This window comes from Pleurodeles waltl, chromosome 4_1 (genome assembly GCF_031143425.1).
Source record: "Pleurodeles waltl isolate 20211129_DDA chromosome 4_1, aPleWal1.hap1.20221129, whole genome shotgun sequence".
NCBI classification, from domain to species: domain Eukaryota; kingdom Metazoa; phylum Chordata; class Amphibia; order Caudata; family Salamandridae; genus Pleurodeles; species Pleurodeles waltl.
The window spans coordinates 501,162,393-501,180,799 of NC_090442.1; the positions used below are offsets into that span (position 1 = coordinate 501,162,393).

Consider the following 18,407-nt stretch of genomic DNA (forward strand, 5'->3'; position numbering starts at 1 on the left):
ACTACATCCTGCCAAGAAGAACTGCCTGGCTGCTCAAAGGACTCACCTGTCTGCTTTCTACAAAGGACTGCTGCTTTGCTGTTGGCCTGCTGCCTTCCTGAACTCTTGTCTGGCTGTAAAAGTGCTCTCCAAGGGCTTGGATAGAGCTTGCCTCCTGTTCCCTGAAGTCTCAGGACCAAAAAGACTTCTCTTTTTCATTTGGACACTTCGTGCGCTGAAAATTTCAACGCACAGCTTGCTCCGCGGCGAGAAAATCGCCGCACACCGACGCTGCTCGACGCGACGCCTACGGGGCGACCAGAACTTCGACGTACGGCCTTGCATGGACAACGCCGCCTGACTTCCAGAGGGGAAATCGATGCGACGCCTGCCGTGAGAAAGAAAATTCCACGCACAGCCTCGCGGAATGACACGCTGCTGGAAAACAAGCCGAAGAATCCACGCACAGACCCTGGGACATCTGGTAATCCTGCGATCCATAGAAGGAGACGGTCCGCGTGCCGGAAAATGACGCACATCTTCCCCGAGTGAAAAATAACTACGCAAATCCGTGTGTGAAGGGGCGCAACCGACACACCATTTTTCCTCCCGTAGAACGACGCACGTCTCCCAGCGTGAAAAATAATGACGCAAGTCTTTGTGTGAAGAGGCATAACCGACACACACACCATTTTTCCACGCATCTCCTCTTCTGCTGCCCTCTGCGGAGATTTTCCACTCCAAACCAGGTACTTTGTGCTTGAAAGAGACTTTGTTTACTTTTTAAAGACTTAAGACACTTCATATAACTTTTTAGTGATATCTTTACAAATTCATATTGCATCTTTGATCGTTTTGACCTGCAAATACCCAGATAAATATTATATATTTTTCTAAACACTGTGTGGTGTATTTTTGTGGTGCTATATTGTGTTATTGTATGATTTATTGCACAAATGCTTTACACATTGCCTTCTAAGTTAAGCCTGACTGCTCGTGCCAAGCTACCAGAGGGTGGGCACAGGAAAATTTGGATTGTGTGTGACTTACCCTGACTAGAGTGAGGGTTCTTGCTTGGACAGAGGGTAACCTGACTGCCAACCAAAAACTCAATTTCTAACAGTAGGCACAGGGAGATTAAGGCAGTCGACCGCCAGGGTGGATGACCACTGAAGCACCGCCAACAGGCTGGCAGTGCTTCCCTGCCCATTCTGACCGCGGCGGTAAAGCCGCGGTCAGAAAAGGGGATCCGGCGGTTTCCCGCCGGATTTCCCCTGTCTGGGCTGAATCTCCATGGCGGCGCTGCAAGCAGCGCCGCCATGGAGATTCCGACACCCTTCCCACCACCCTGTTTCTGGCGGTTTTTACCGCCAGGAACAGGATGGCGGGAACGGGTGACGTGGGGCCCCTGGGGGCCCCTGCACTTCCCATGCCAATGGCATGGGCAGTGCAGGAGCCCCCTAACAGGGCCCCAGCATGATTTTCACTGTCTGTTTAGCAGACAGTGAAAATCGCGACGGGTGCAACTGCACCCGTCGCACCCCTGCAACACCGCCGGCTCCATTCGGAGCCGGCTTCTATGTTGCAGGGCCTTTCCCGCTGGGCCGGTGGGCGCTCCTTTAGCGGCCGCCCGCCGGCCCAGCGGGAAAGCCAGAATGGCCTCCGCGGTCTTCTGACCGCGGAGCGGCCAAATGGCGGTGACCGCATGGTCATGGTCAGAATGATCGCCTAAGTGATTTTCCCAGAATCACAGGATGTTGAGCCAACACCGAGACTCAATCCTAGTTCCCCAAATCCAAAGTATGCAGCTCTGGATGATAACTGCAATATGTTACTTAAACTGCTAAGCACAAACAGACAGCAGTGTCAAGTGGGGCATGGCTCTTCAAACAACACAAAGAAAGTAACACGAAGCTAAGAAAATAATTTACAAAAGGTATGGTCAAGCGCTGCCTGACTGCGCTGGGAGCAAACTGAAGCAAGATCCACTTTTTTCTGAGTGCCTTCATGGGCAACAAATAGCCTGTGATTCAATATGGCAATAACGGTGAAATGTGCGGGCAGACCTTGTCTCTCCAGGACCGAGCAAGAGAGGATTTAAAAAAAAAAACAGGAAATAGCATTTGCACTGTATCTGATTTAAAAAATGTTTTAAAACTATTAACCCTTCCAAGAGGGGTCGGGCTCTCCAAATAATAAACGGAAAGTGAAATGAGGCCAACAAAATAAAAACGTTTAGGAGAAGCACTTTTCAAATTATGGGGCAATCTTTTTGATACATTTTACAACCATAAGGTTGTTCTCTGGATGATTTACATTCTTTGAAAAAATGCCTGAACTTTGAGAAATTCCCATTTCTTATTGTACCAGCGTCTGTTTTACACAATGCATGCTTACATCAACTTTTTACACCTCAGAGCCCTTTGGTATTACAGACAATGGCACGGACCAGTCTATATACCAGTGGTTCCCAACCTTTTGACTTCTGTGGTCTTTATCATTACTGGGACCCCCACTGAATCCTTATTGGAAACAGGGGACCCAGGGGACCCCTCACGGAGTCACTACTGGAAGCTAAATGCTGGCCTAAGCATTGTTGATGATTTGAAACACAAAACAATACACAAAAAATACAGAAACAAACATTATTCATACACACACACAAACGATAACACGTTAATTAATTTGCAAACAAATATAAATAAAAAAAAAAAAAAAAAAAAATTTAATAGGAAGGGTGGAGCTTTTCTAAATTAAATTGAGGTCACACATCGTCCATACTATATTTCCGTTTGATGCACCTGCACTCCTCCCAAGAATCAATCTGAGGATGCTAATCTAATTTTTAGCGTCCATTTTCGAATTCCTTCACAGTTGCAGTTTGTTTTAACATTTACTGTAGATTTAGCAACTTTATTTATATACACTTTATTATTCTGTTAATGTTATTGCACTTTCTAAGCAGTCGCGGACCCCCTGAAGAGGCTTAGCGGACACCATGTGTTCCCCGGACCTCAGGCTGGGAGCTACCGGTCTATGTAGTTGATTACGCCAGTGCACATTTAGTAGTATCGTACTAAGGGTGCTTGAGGAAACCTTGTGTCTGTGCCTTATTAGAGAGTAGGCACAAGAGCAAACAAGTGGTCAAGAGGTGGATGGGGAGGAGGTTAAGGGTTTTCCAGGGACTCAGCAAAAACTAGCAGGTGCAGTCACACACTGCACTCACCTGCAGGAAAATCCCTGCTTCTCTTTGAAACTGAGGCAGGTGCTGTTTCATAGGGTTAAAGGCAGATTAATGGTTTCCAACAGCTGGTCTACCTTTCACTAATGCATTGCTAGTGGTGAAGGCGCACGTTTGTTCCTGCACTGGAAACAACCTTTTTTGGTAACAGTTTACCCCATGTTCACCCAGTTAAAAGTCCGTCGCGGGGATGGGCAGGAATGTACGCCCGATATGTAAATGGCTTTGCTATCTCACTTTGTGGGCTGCAGTAATTATGAAATAGCTAATGCTGTACTTTGCTCTACAGTTTTTAATCAGTGTTCATATTAAATGGATCATTGTGGTAATTGATCAGTAGATCACCGCCATCTTAAGCCTGGAGTGACAAATATGTGAAATAAATATATGGTATCCTTGTTATTTCTGTTTGATATTCTTCACTTTTGTTTTGAGCATCTCACCCCATCAATAATATTGTAGGCATTTTAGTTACGATTTCTACATAATAACTTTTTAAAGGACCTCGTCCAATTGCTGAAACAAATATCCTCTCTTTGATGAAGGAATGAAGATATCTGGTGTTTGATTTACCTGAATTTTTGCTGTGGGTGGCTTTTTGAAGGTTGTTTAGTTTTGCCTGAAAATTTGATTTATTTGAGTTTCAGAGTTTTACATGAAAAGGGAATTTAAAAATATATAAACGACCCACCATGCATGAAATTGATTAATTCGAACAATTCTGAATGTCACCGAAGAATTTACTGTAGTGCAGTTCAGCTGTATAATTTTACAAGCCTTCATAAATAATAAAAGTCAACCCTGTCAGCTTCTACTGAGATAAATTGAGAATTATAACAGACATTGTAGCTCAGTTGATTAGCAAACGACATGAAAAGAGGTATTTCATGGCCACAGATCTGCAGACAGATACCACCAGTGCTTTGTTGTTGCCCGTCACACCCTCTTCCCCCTGGCGACACAATCCTGTCATGTCTTGAAAGCAGGTAACATGGTATTTGGCAAGCCTAGAGGCATGTCAGCGGGTAGTACTTATGGTTAACTCTGCAAAGATCCCACATGCGCTACACAATCAATCACTAGATATGATTCGACACTGCAAACATCTGGAGAAAAGAGTAAAATATTTCACTTCCGGACAGCATGATGTTCTAATCCCTCGCTTTCAAGAAGCTTCCAAGATTTAACTATCATGCACAAATGGGGATTAAATATGCACTCGATTACAGAAAGGTTATGTGAGGAGGCTTAAACTCGGCTAATAGGACCTTTTTAGAAATAAATACTTATGTTGGTTTAATTTATATTCAACAGATACATCACATTTCACGTGTGTGCCTTCAGCACCTATAAACAAAGGCCCAGATTTAAATGTAAATGATGGACCGGGATGCTGCGCCACATTTGGCAGCGCCGTGCTCCTTTTCTTTCACAACATAGGGATGCGCCATATTTTATAGAATACGGCACACCCCTGTGTTTCCGCCGGCACTAAATTTGCTGCTGAGCTCCAACGCAGACACCCTTGGGCCATGGTGCAAGGATGGCTGCGCTGCCGGGGAGATTGTTTATGTGCAGAAAGGGACAACAATCTTCAATGGCGATTTCCTCTTTCTATGTGTGATGCAGAATGCAGCACACATAGAAAGAGCAAAAAACAAGGAGAAATTAAAGCATTTTTTCTCATTGTGCCTTGGGTGGCATTCGATTTTAGTGCTGCCTCAGGTTTACGAAAACTCGTAAATCTGGGGCAGTGTCAAAATGCAATGGGTGTTGCTGTGGCACGCCCCTTCCACACAAAGTGCTGCATATGAACAGGACGTATCTACAAGGTGGCTTTAAGCCGCAAAAAGTGTCTTAACGCCGCCTTGTAAATACAGCGTAGTGCATAGCGCCACTGGAGTGTCACTAACAGTGACACTCCCATGGCAATAGGGCCTTTTAAATCTGGCCCAAAATATACTACTTGTAAATAAGCGCCATTGTGTGTGCTGCTGATGTAATCATTCTATGAAATAGATGTAAATATTTACAGATGTGGGTTCCTGATTTATAAAAGTTTCACACAGCAAGACACCCTGCTGCACTGCATGAAAGAGGGAGGGCATGAATATGCCATACGCATCCAAATATGGAACATTCCTGTCCTCTGCCTGCTCTGGCGCACAATTAGAAGCCAAGTGCCAATGCAGGCACCCCTGCACCATGAAGCAAGGGTGCCTGCGTTAAAGACAGAATTCTTTTTGTGCAGGAAGGGACACTTTCTTGCACAAAACAATCCTTAGGGGCATATTCCTCTTTGAAAGTGTGCTGCGGAATGACCCAATTCCAGGTCAGTCAGTGTTGCTACATCTGGGAATGCCTCAGAATACATCATCGGATATGGGGGCACACCCATGCCCCACCCATGTAACATTACCACTATAGTGACGACTTGCACTGTCTTGCACTACTGCAGATTTACCACGCCATGCAGGGCCATGCAAAGTGGGCTTGCATGACTTGGTAAATCTCAGCTAGGTTTTGTGTCACCGTTGTGTTACCTTGCGTGGCACAAGGGCAATGCAAAATTTTGTTAAATCTGGCCCTTAATTCGCTGAGCTATATGGGCAAGTCCTTAACCTTTGAAGTAGATCATTAGGCTGGTAGTATCTTAATGTTTTGCTAGACTCTGTTCAACTTAGAGGGGCAAAATCAGTACTTTATGAAAGTAAATTACATATTCTGACTCATAGAGAAACAGAATTGGTGGAATAATGTGTTTATGAGGTGAACTGAAGTTTGTGGAAATTCAACCAGCATGGAGAGATTGCCACGTTGGTATGTTGGCATTTCAGAGTGGGATTTTGGCCAACGGAGTTTGTGCATGCATAAGAATGTAAACCAAATGAAGAACAAACCCGCAAAAATGTGGATAGTCACATATATCCTGCAAGTAGTGTCGCACCCTGGAAATGATTGCAAATGTGCTCCTGTCCAAGGTAGGTGTATCACTGATGGCCCTCAACATTTCAAACAAATGCAGCACAAAGGCTGGGATTGCACGCACATGGTGTACACACAAATTCAAAACTTTTCCAAAGTGGTTGACATCTGTGTGCCTGTCTAGAGCAATGCTTCCTAAACCTTTCGAATCCGTAGCCCAATTTGAGCACAAATAACCTCTGCAACTCACCTAGCTTTAACGGACATGAGAAGGGGGGATTTTGTAATGTAATAGTAGGCATGCTTTGAAAATCCTGGGTTATCAAAATACCATACTCTTTACAATGTTTTGCGATCCCCTCTAACAGCATTTGTTTGTAAATGTCATGACCTTGACCATGTCCTACAATATGTATTTATTGGACTGTGTCAAAGATATTGATCTGCTCACAAACATGGAAGATGGTGAACTTCACAGGATCTAGAACACTTTTAAGAGTGGGGTGATGACCTGTGGCATTTGTTCACTAAAATTTCAAGGCTTCTGAAAAGTCTTACGAGTGATTTCAGCAAACTTAAAGACTAAACCTTCTGCAACACAATATGGGGTAAGGTCTCATATCCATTTTTGTGTTACTACTAGGTCCATTGGTGCACTTTGGACTCTGACTATCCCACTATCTCAATACCGCTGGAACAGTTACTGCAAAATTATTGATGAGAAAACTGCATGATGGAGTCATGATGGAGGTGTGATTTATAGTAACCTTAGGGCACAAGAGCTAACGATAACTATAACTGCTGAATTTCTATGGTTTTGTGTGTGTAAAATCTCAACCTAATTATAATGTCCCTGTAACCTTTGCGTTTTTAGTGAATTTCTAAGGTAAGGTGTTTGTAATTCTATTTCCTAACTATAACATCTTGTAACCTTTGTTTATTCAGTGAATAAATATGTAAATATATATATCTATTTATGTCTATGTATGTATGTTACCTAGTGCTGGTCGCCACTAGGTAGTCACGTTATATTTATGATCAATTTTACAATAGGCAGAGCATTTTATTTGTTTTGCCAATAACTTTGGCGCTGTTTGATGAATCTTCACAACATTTTCAAAACATATACTTTGGCATTTTTTTTTAAAGAAAAAAATGTTGGAAAAATCCACAGATGGATCGGCAAAGTTTTCCAACATTTAAAAAAAAAAAAAAATGGTGTTTTTCTGACCTCTTAATGAAGTCCATGAGTGGGCCAAGTCCCACGGGCATGCCAAAAACTAAGGAGGGGGGCACATGGGACCCACTTCCTGGGCTTGTCAAAGCCTCAAATACCACCACCTTATTCCTGGACTAAACTAATAAGGTATGCAGGGGGCTGCCAAGCTCCCCACAGGCTCCGTGGCCAACCACCTTAATGCGGGGGGGGTGGTCCTCCTCCAGCCCTGGGGACTGCCACCTCCCCAGGGCTTTAACAAAATGTAAAGTGGGGGACCACATAGCCCCAAAAATAACAAGAGAAGGGGCCAAAAAATGGGTTATTTGGAGACAGGGCTCCTGGTCCCGTGTGTGAAGCTCCCAGTACAGTACGAATCAAAAATTGCACACACGAGAGTTCCTTTTAGACCGATAGGTTCTGCATACCAAGGGAAAAAAAATTATTTTGAAGCACGAGCCCTCACTCACCTACCAGTGACATGCTTCATCATAGGGCTGTGCTCCTCGTCAGGCTGGCGCTGCAATGCCTGACGGGCCCCATGTGGGGGCTCTTTGCCGGAGATCTTTTGGAGGAAAATGCACAACCGGTCAAAAGAATTCGAGGATTGGTATAATAATGGTTAAAAATGCCTAGAGGTAGGGTATGATCATAAATTTAATTCAATGTTAGTACCTCTGGCAAGATTAAAAACAATAAATAGGGATATAGTAAAATAATGTCTACACTCCCCATAAAAAGAAGAATTTCCTATTACAGCTACTAACTCTCACATTGGGGAGTAGTAAAAATGAAACAAGTAAACACAGGATCCCCTGTGTTGCTCTACATCATAGGTCAACATGTTTCTCGCTAATTTATAGTCAATAAATGATCTCGGACCACATAGCCCCCCTACAGTCTTCAACAAAATGTAATGTAGGGGGCCATCTGCCCCCCCCCAATCCCTGGGGACCACCAAAACCCCAGGGGTTTACACAAATTGAATGCAGGGGCACTGCCTGGCCCACCACAGCCCCGGGGACTGCCACCTCCCCAGGGCTTTAACCAACTTGAATGAGAAGGACCTCCCTAACCCCCTGCAACCCAGGGGACCACCACCTCCCTGGGGCCAAATATATTCTACATGTGGGGGGGCTGTGCAGCTCCCCTGCAACTCCAGGGAGAACCTCCCCAGAGCTACAAGAAAAGAATGAAGGGGGTCCATTGTGGAGCCCAGGGGGCCACTACCTCCCCAGTGCTGTATAGATTGGGGGGAGGCCACAAGGCCCCCTTCAAGGAGCCAATGATGGCCCTGGGGACCGCCACGGTCTCCCGCGCTTGCTTTTTATTTTATCCTTGGGTGGACTAGACCCTGGGGGCATTGCCAAAATATAGGAGGTGGAAGCAGGGGCCACCTCCTAGGGCCTATAGAAGCCCCTGGGCCCACTACCTCCCTGGGGCACTGCAGATTATGTATGTGGGTGTTTCTGCTTGGCCCTCTCATGAATGGAAATGTGAATACGTGTCTGCGTGTCATTGTGAATGTGTGTATGGATGTGTGCGAGAATGAATGGATGCATGCATTGATGAATGTGTGTATGCCTGTGTGAGTGAGTGTGTGTATGCCTGGTGTGTGTCTGCGGTGTGCATGAATGTGGGGTGGGGAATCGGAAGGGGGGCGTGGATGGAGGTGAGGTGGGTGGCATCTGGGGAGTGTTTGGGGGATGGATGTGCTTCCTACCAGTGACAGGGAACTTCTTCCCTGTCACTGGTAGGGCCTACCGCCATGGTTTTCGTGGCATTGTGAACACCACGAAAATCATGGCGGTAGGCAGGGTCATGATGCCGCCGGCGGTACAATAGCAGCCGCCGGGCTGGAGATTCTTATCTCTGGCCCGGCGGCTGCTACCACCATGGCAGTCGGAATGGTAAATTGTCATAATGTGGCGGTATGTACTGCCAGCCTGTTGGCGGTACTACCGCCACATTATCACTGACCGCCGGGGTCATAATGTAGGACGCAGTATGGCTGTACAGTGGCTGTGCGCAGCGGGTGTGAGGCCAACACCCTGAAGGTGTTCTAAAGGCAAGCCTGTCTGTGTCTGTCTTTGCCTGTCCATGCCTGGACCACGCCCAGCGCCAGGACCCCTGGTCCTCCTATACTCCACTGCTACACCATCAAGGAGGTCCAGGCCCTGAACATCAGACACCCCATTAACAGCTGCTTCATAGTCTCCACACCATCAGTTAAAAAGACCATTCACCTGCCTACAGTGCTGTTTCTCCTGCAACATGGCCCCACCTGCGTACATTAAAGCCCAAACTGCACCCACACAGAGGACTATGAACAACCAAACACCACTCCAGTGCATCCTGCTAAACACCCGGTCCATCTAAAAACACTCCACATAAATCAGGGACACCATCACCACCCATGACCTGGACGTCACCTTTATCACGGAAACATGGCTAATACCCTCCTCAAACCTCAATATCACCATGGCCATGCCTGACGGCTACAAGATGATTCACTGAGACCACACCAACAAAAATGGTGGGCATCACCATCATCTTCAAGGAAACCATCCAATGCACCCTCACTGACAATGTTCCACCGCCCCTTATGGGGCATCTCAACTTCCCACTCCAGACCAGTGCCAAAACCATGATGTGAGGCACCCTCACGTACAGTCCCCTGGGACCACCCCCAGCCTTCTGCATTTCCATCGCCAACCTCATGCTTGCCATCAGATCCCCCCACTACATCTTACTCAGCTATTTCAATTTCAACCTTAACGACCCCAAGGACACCAACTTTCAGCAACATTGGCCTCACCCAACTGGTCACCAAACCCGCACACAAAGCTGAACACACACTGGATGCCATCTTTACTTCTATGACAGAATCAATTTCAGCCACATGACTTAACTCACCTGGACTGAATTTGTAATCATCCACTTTACCATCTTCAATTCCCAGCACACCACATCCAAGCACCTAAGCACCCCCCTCCACTGAAGCTGGGGCAAGGTAACTGAGAACCTATAGGCACAGGCCCTACGCATCCCAGAACCTGAGCCCACAGCAGACCTTGACCTCAACCAGACCACCCAAAATTTCACCACCGGAATCACCAAATCTGCCAACACAGGCGCCACACTGCAAATCAGCTAAAACCAACAACACCTTTAAGCTAGTGAGATGGTACACTCTAGAGTTCATAAACTCCAAACACGACTGCCACCAACTCAAGAAACAATGGCACGTGAGCAAGGACCCCTCTGACAGTGTCGCCTACAAGGCAGCCCTCAACAACTACCACAACCACATCAAGGCAGCAAAAAAAGCAGCGATCACTGCCCACATCGACAATGCTACCAACCACACAAAACTACTCTTCAGAATCAGCAAGGAATTCTCTAATCCGATAGGCATAGAGACCACTATCTACCCATCCTAGGAACTCTACAACACCCTCTCAGACTACTTCCACAGCAAGATCATCATCATATACAACAATTTCAACCTCCAGTCCTCCACCTCCAGCCTAGACAACAACTCTCAAGCAGCGAACACCAGCCACATGATAACCTCCTTGTCCCCAAATTACCACACAGACCACTGGAGCCATCATGTCATCGATCCAGTCCGGGGCACCCACCAACCTCTGCCCCCACTGGCTTTTCAACCTCAGAGCCACACTATTAGCACAGAAATAACCTGGATTCTCAATATCTCTATCTCCACGGCAACCTTTCTGGACAAATGGAAGTACACAAAGGTCGGACCCCTCCTAAAGAAACCCTCCACTGACCCCTGCAACCTCAAAATCAACAGACCAATCTCCCTGCTCCCCTTCTCAGTCAAAGTGCTTGAGAAAGCCATCAACCAACACATCATCGACTGCCTCAAATGAAGCAACCTTCTTGGCACCTCACAATCAGGATTCCAGGCCAACCACAGTACAGAAACCTCACTGATCGCTGCTATGGATGACATCAGGACCCTTCTCGACCAAGGAGAGTCAGCAGCTATGATCCTTCTGAACCTCTCTGCAGCATTCAATACACTCTCCTACCACACTCTTCTCAACAGACTTCGCAACAAAGGCATTCAACAAAACACCCTTAAGTGGGTTGTCTCTTTCCTCTCAGACCGCATGCAGAGCATCTCCCTTCCTCCCTTCACTTCTACACCCAAGAACATCACCTGTGGTATAACCCAAGGATCCTCTCTCATCCCAACCCTGTTCAACATCTACAAGACCCCCCTTGCAGACATAGTCAGATCCTATGGACTCATTTTAGTCTCCTGTGTCGACAGCTCTCAACTAATCCTCCTACTCACCAAAGACCCAACAAAAGCCAACATCCGAAATGCCATGACCAATGTAGCAACATGGAGGAAAAACAGCTGCCTTACACTAAACACCAACAAATCAGAAGTCTTGATGTTCAGGAAGAACACCTCCATATGGGACCACAGCTGGAGGCCAGCAGAACTCGCACCAATGCCCCCTCCATCAGACCACACACACAACCTAGGCATTATCCTCAACTGCCAACTATCCATGAATCAACAAGTAAACTCAGTCGCCTCATCCTGCTTCTATATCCTCCGCATGCTCTGCTGAATTTTTAAATGGATGCCTACCAAACACCAGAAAGACAGTCATGAATGCCCTGGTCACCAGCCTCCTTGACTATGGCAATGCCCTCTACACCGGAGTGTCCTCCGAGCTACCTACAAGACTCCCGACTCTACAGAACACAGCAGCCAAACTCATTTTAACCTCCCCAAATGCTCAAGCATCACCCCACACCTCAGGAACCTTGTCCAGAAGAGATGCCAATTAAAAATCCACTTGCATACAAGACTCTCCAAACCCTAGAGCTGTCCTAGATCAACCCTGATTGAGCTTCTAAGTCCCAGCAAAATAACAATGCTCTGCCTTGCTAAACCTCGCACACACACCCCACATCCATCGCAGCCACAGTGGATGCCACTCCTTCTCCTATACAGCAGCCAAGTCCTGGACCATCCTGCCTCTCCACCTCTGAACAGCTTCCTCCCTGGTGGACTTCAGAAGGAGACCCAAGACTTGGCTTTTCGGTGGAAATACGGCAACCTCAGTGCCAGGACACCCTTGTGGGTGATAGTGCTGCACTTTACAAATGTTAGGATTGTGATTGTGACTTGAATGATTCCCAGTGCAAAATACACAACCCATTGATGAAGCAAACCACACTAGGTATGTGAGCATTCATCATCATCCTATATAGGTATATGAAGGTATGGTAATTCTATGAGTATTTCTTTCAAGTGTTTCTACTTCTTGCATGTTTATACAACAGTAATTTAATTATTATTATTACTATTATTATTAGATATTTGTAGAGCGAATGGTTACCCGGAGGCCTCCCAGCACCTCTCACTCACTCTTTCGTGTGTTAGCTAGTTGTGCTGTACCTGTCCTGAATCTGCAAGAAAGTTGAGTGATGTTCCTTATGCTAAATGCCCTTAATTTATTATTTGTGTTATGGAAGGCAGCTGTTTTCTGTGCTGTACATTTATTTTGCTGTGAAGTTAAGTATAAAATGTTACCCTCTCCATAACAAAATAAAAATGATCAAGATTGCTTATGCATGTTTCATAACTGTGTTTCAGAGCCATGTATTACACGTTCAGCCAATTCTGACATTAGCCAACAGTAATTTGCATGCAATTAAATGCTAAATACAAAGCTACTAGCCTCACAATACAACAGCTGTTGACTGAAAAAGAACAAAAAATAGATGATGGTGCCCTATGTCACAGTGCCAAAGTGTAGATTTGTGAAATGGAAAATAAAAAGGACTTTATGCTTTTTTCATTGTAGGTAATCACGGGCTAAAAAGCCCAGTGGGTACGAGGGCAGAGATAGCTTTTCAGATGCATATGTGAGCATATCACTACTAATGGACTAGCATTAACAATCCTTGAAAAATCAGCAAAAGACTATGTACCAGAGAAATGCAAGCAACAACAGTTAGATTTGTCTACAAACCCAAAAATGGAAAAACTATGAGCTGTCACCCCCATTCCCTGAAGGAGTTCTTATCCTAGAAGGTGATGCACCCTGCATTGAATAAGTGTCGTACTTGCTGTAGGTTCTGAGTGTGATGTAACATGGTCAAAAATCATTGTCTATGTGGGGAAGAGAATGTTATTTTCTATACACAAAATGTATATATATATATATATATATGTAATATGATATATGCATATGTTAATGTACAGATATATATATATATATATATATATATATATATATATATTTATATATCTGTACATTAACATATGCATATATCAATTATTACTCCTAAGTTTAAATCTACTCTTTTTGGTGCTTAGTCACAAACTGCATGTTGTAGCCTGTAAAGTAGTACTACAGTAGTAATACTTATGTACTGTAAAATGCTAGTAACAAACCTCTAGCTGGAGACCTCTGCTCTCCTATCTTTTCTGTGTGGAGATCTCCTCCAAGGCTCTGTGTAGGTGTGTATTTGTTTTTGTAGTAAATGTGGGCAGGGCAAGGGGGAGTTGCTGGAAAACAAGGGATAGTTGCAGCTAAGTGGTAGGAGTTTAATGGAATTTAAGGATGTGTTTAGATTGTGGAGTGCTACTACAAATTCACACCCACAAACATGTTTTCACATTCTATGCTTTTAAAATTATTATGTCCTTAAAGGTATCAAAATAGGTGTAAAAGTACGCTAACCCATCCTTGGTGTAAGTCACGCACCACACATGACCATTCCGAGATACTGCAACAAATGCCCAAAGAAAACAATGGAGGCAGGGAAATAAAATAACACCCTCTTAGGAGCTAATGTCAAATTAATTAAATTAGGTCATCATTCAAATAACATGAGTGTGTGTGTGTGTGAGAAATTATGTATAATTATGGATTTTTTTATTGTTTTACATTTATTCTACAGCTTATAATTCTGGGCCCAGAGTCACTTGCAATTGCAAAATGCCGAATTTCACCTAGAGTTATCGCTCTGGGTGGAATATCTTAACTGATAGTAAAGACCTTAATAATCAGAAGAGCACAGATGTTCAATTCTTGATCTGTAAGAACTATCATCGTGTGAAACAGTTTAGAAGTGCATTTTTGGAAAATGACAATGATTTTACCGTTTTGTGGATGTGTGTTTTGACTTAGCATGGACCTCCCAAGCCCATCTTAATTATCACTTAACTTCACCAATTCTGAGCAATTGTTCTGCACTTTCCCAGAATCCCCCTGGTTCCTCCCACATTTGATAGTTACATGTATACTCAGTTTGCAATTTTTGTGAATCCTGACATACACAGCTCTGACATATGTAATGCACCAGGCCTATGTGAGACCTGCTATCTTAGGCCGGAGGCTGTAAGATTTGTTTTGCCATCCTCTACAAATGTTCTTTAGGGAGGGATAAGTTGACACACTGATAATATCTCCCTTAAATTGTACCCTCTCTACAATACAATTGCTTTAAGAGTCCACTCTTTAAAATATCTTTGTCATGTATAGCTCTTGTTGAGCACCACTAGCATTCACATCAGACTTTAAATTTTTTTTTTTTACCATGCCTTAGGAACACTAGGGAACTTAAGTTGTTCCCTACTGTTGTTTCATCATAAGGCATTTCAAGTCTGCTCTCACTGGGCTGTCGGGAAGTCTGTCAGTACAGCACTGCCTCTCTGCTCAGATGGGGAGCAAACCGCACAGCGGAGAGAATGGGTGGTGAGTGTGGGGGGCAAGAGGAATGTTTTTTTCATATATATTTTATAGATGGAAGAAAGGCCATGTTATATATAGCTCCCTCATTAGTCCTCTGCTACTATGTAGCAGTGGAAAATCACTTTTACTGGATATTTGATGAAACTCAGATGAAACTCAGAATTCGTTTGTCAAAATTACCCACAACATCCGCTTTTTACCATCCTATCATTTTTGTGTTATTAATGCTACTTGATCCCCCAATGTAACCTACATATTTGCCTCTGGCTTCCAGAGGAACTGGCCCCCGACCAACATCTGACTCAGTGTAATATTCCACACCTCATCGGTACTCACGGTAGCAACTGAAGATCACAGACCCTCAGCTTATCTCCATGAGTTTGAAGCAAACACCTAGCCCTGCAAAGCATATCAGCTGGCCTCTGATGCTCCCTAGGTCCATCCCACTGAGGCAGGCTTGTGGCAGATGTGGTCCTGGCTAATATTTTCAAACATCTGAACCAGATGAGACTCCAAGTTGGATCCCAGTAGTTCTCCCAAATCTAAATGAGGTATAGGAATCATGAGTTTAGCAGAGGATGAAATCTACAGTTTAAAACTGATATCTCATTCTTGGAAACCCTTAACCCATTTGCTGCAAGGCATTTCCCCCCCCCCGCCAGGTGACAAGCCTTTTTTTGGCTATTTGGGACAGTTCACGCTTAGGCCCTCATAACTTTTTGTCCACATAAGCTACCCTTGCCAAATTTGTGACCTTTTTTTCCCAACATCCTAGGGATTCTAGAGGTACCCAAACATTGTGGGTTGCCGTGAAGGAGACCAAGAAATTTGCCAAAATACAGTGAAAATTCAGATTTAAAAAAAAAAAAATGGGAAAAAAGGGCTGCAGAAGGCGGCTTGTGTTTTTTTCCCCTGAAAATGGCATCAACAAAAGGTTTTGGGGTGCTGATATCACCAGCTTTCCAGCTTTCAGGAACAGGCAGACTGGAATCAGAAAAACCAATTTTTCAACACAATTTTGGCATTACCCATTTTTACTATTTTTTGTCCTTTCAGCCTCCTTCCAGTTAGTGACAGAAATGGGTATGAAACCAATGCTGGATCCGAGAAAGCTAAACATGTTTGAATGGTAGACAATATTCTGAATTCAGAAAGGGGTAATTTGTGTAGATCCTACAAGGTTTTCCTACAGAAAATAACAGCTGAAATAAAGAAAATATTGAAATTGAGGTAAAAAAAGACAGCAATTTTTCTCTGTAACTTTTTCCTGCGATGTCAGATTGTTTAAAGCAATATACAGTTATGTCTGCCGGACTCTTCTGGTTGCGGGATATATAGGGCTTGTACCTCCATCATGAATCCTAGGTACCCAGAGCCAATAAATGAGCTGCACCTTCCAATGGGTTTTCATTCTGTACCGGGTATACAGCCATTCATTTGCTGAAATATAAAGAGTGAAAAATAGGTATCAAGAAAACTTTTGTATTTCCAAAATGGGAACAAGATAAGGTGTTGAGAAGCAGTGGTCATTTGCACATCAGTGAATTCTGGGGTGCCCATACTAGCATGTGTATTACAGGGCATTTCTCAAATAGATGTCTTTTTTACACATTGTCTTACATTTGGAAGGAAGAAATGTAGAGAAAACAGGGGGCAATAACACTTGTTTTGCTATACTGTGTTCCCGCAAGTCTCCCGATAAAAATGGTACCTCACTTGCGTGGGTAGGCCTAATGCTCACGACAGGAAAGCAACAGGGGCACATCACATTTTTACATTGAAATCTGACGTGTTATTTGCAAAGTCCCTAGCTGTAGATTTTGGCTTCTAGCTCAGCCACCACATAGGGAAACCTACCAAACCTGTGCATTTTTTAAAACTAGACTCCTAGGGGAATCCAGGATTGGGTGACTTGTAGGCTCTCACCAGGTTCTGTTACTCAGAATCCTTTGCAAACCTCAAAATTGTGCTAAAAAAACACTTTTTTCCTCAGATTTTGGTGACGGAAAGTTCTAGAATCTGAGAGTAGCCACAAATTTTCTTCCACCCAGCATTCCCCCAAGTCTCTCGATAAAAATGGTAGCTCACTTGTGTGAGTAGGCCTAGCGCCCGCAACAGGTAATGTCCCAAAACACAACATGGACACATCACATTTTCCCAAAGAAAACAGTGCTGTTTTTGGGAAAATGCCTAGCTGTGGATTTTGGCCTCTAGCTCAGCAGGCACCTAGGGAAACCTACCAAACCTGTGCATTTTTTAAAATTAGACACCTAAGGGAATCTAAGATGGGGTGACCTGTGGGGCTCTCACCAGGTTGTGTGCAAACTTCAAAATTTGGCTAAAAAAACACTTTTTCCTCATATTACGGTGACAGAAAGTTCTGGAATCTGAAAGGAGCCACAAATTTCCTTCCGCCCAGCGCTCCCCCAAGTCTCCCGATAAAAATGGTACCTCACTTGTGTGGTAGGCCTAGTGTCCGCAACAGGAAATGCCCCAAAACACAATGTGGACACATCACATTTTCCCAAGGAAAACACAGCTGTTTTTTGCAAAGTGCCTAGCTGTGGATTTTGACCTCTAGCTCAACCGGCACCTATGGAAACCTACCAAACCTGTGCATTTTTGAAAAGTAAATACCCAGGGGAATCCAAGATGGGGTGGGTTGTGGGGCTCTCACCAGGTTCTGTCACCCAGAATCCTTTGCAAACCTCAACAGTTGGCTAAAAAAACACTTTTCCTCACAATTCGGTGACAGAAAGTTCTGGAATCTGAGAGGACCCACACATTTCCTTCCACCCAGCATTCCCCAAAGTCTTCCGATAAAAATGGTACCTCACTTGTGAGGGTGGCCCAGGTGCCTGCTAAATAAAAGGACAAAAACCTGTAGATATTGAGGGGATAGCACAGCGAGTTGATTAGCACATATTTTTCTTTTATACATCTTTAGGCTGACTCTGCTTTGGAGACCCACACAAGTGAGGTATCATTTTACTTGGGAGACCAAGGGGAATGCTGGTTGTAAATTTGTGACAGAGCGGTGATTCTACAAAGAAAAGTGAGGAAAATATGCTTTTTTAAGCAAAGTTTGAGGTTTGCAGAGGAGAACGGGTAAGAAAATGTTGGGGGATCCACGCAAGCCACACCTCCTTGGACTTCTTGGGGTGTCTAGTTTAAAAAAAAATCTGGGTTTGGTAGGTTTCCCTAGATGAAGGCCGGACCAGGACCAAAAACATAGGAGCATAGGTCTCCCCAACACAGGTAGTTTTGTCATAGATCATTTTGATGTGTC

General features: G+C 44.3%; 1 protein-coding gene across 4 annotated transcripts in view; it reads left to right on the forward strand.

Annotated features, from left to right (window-relative positions):
* KERA (keratocan) overlaps positions 1-18,407 on the forward strand; it is a 195,688-nt gene that overhangs the window by 160,317 nt on the left and 16,964 nt on the right. The window lies entirely within an intron of this gene.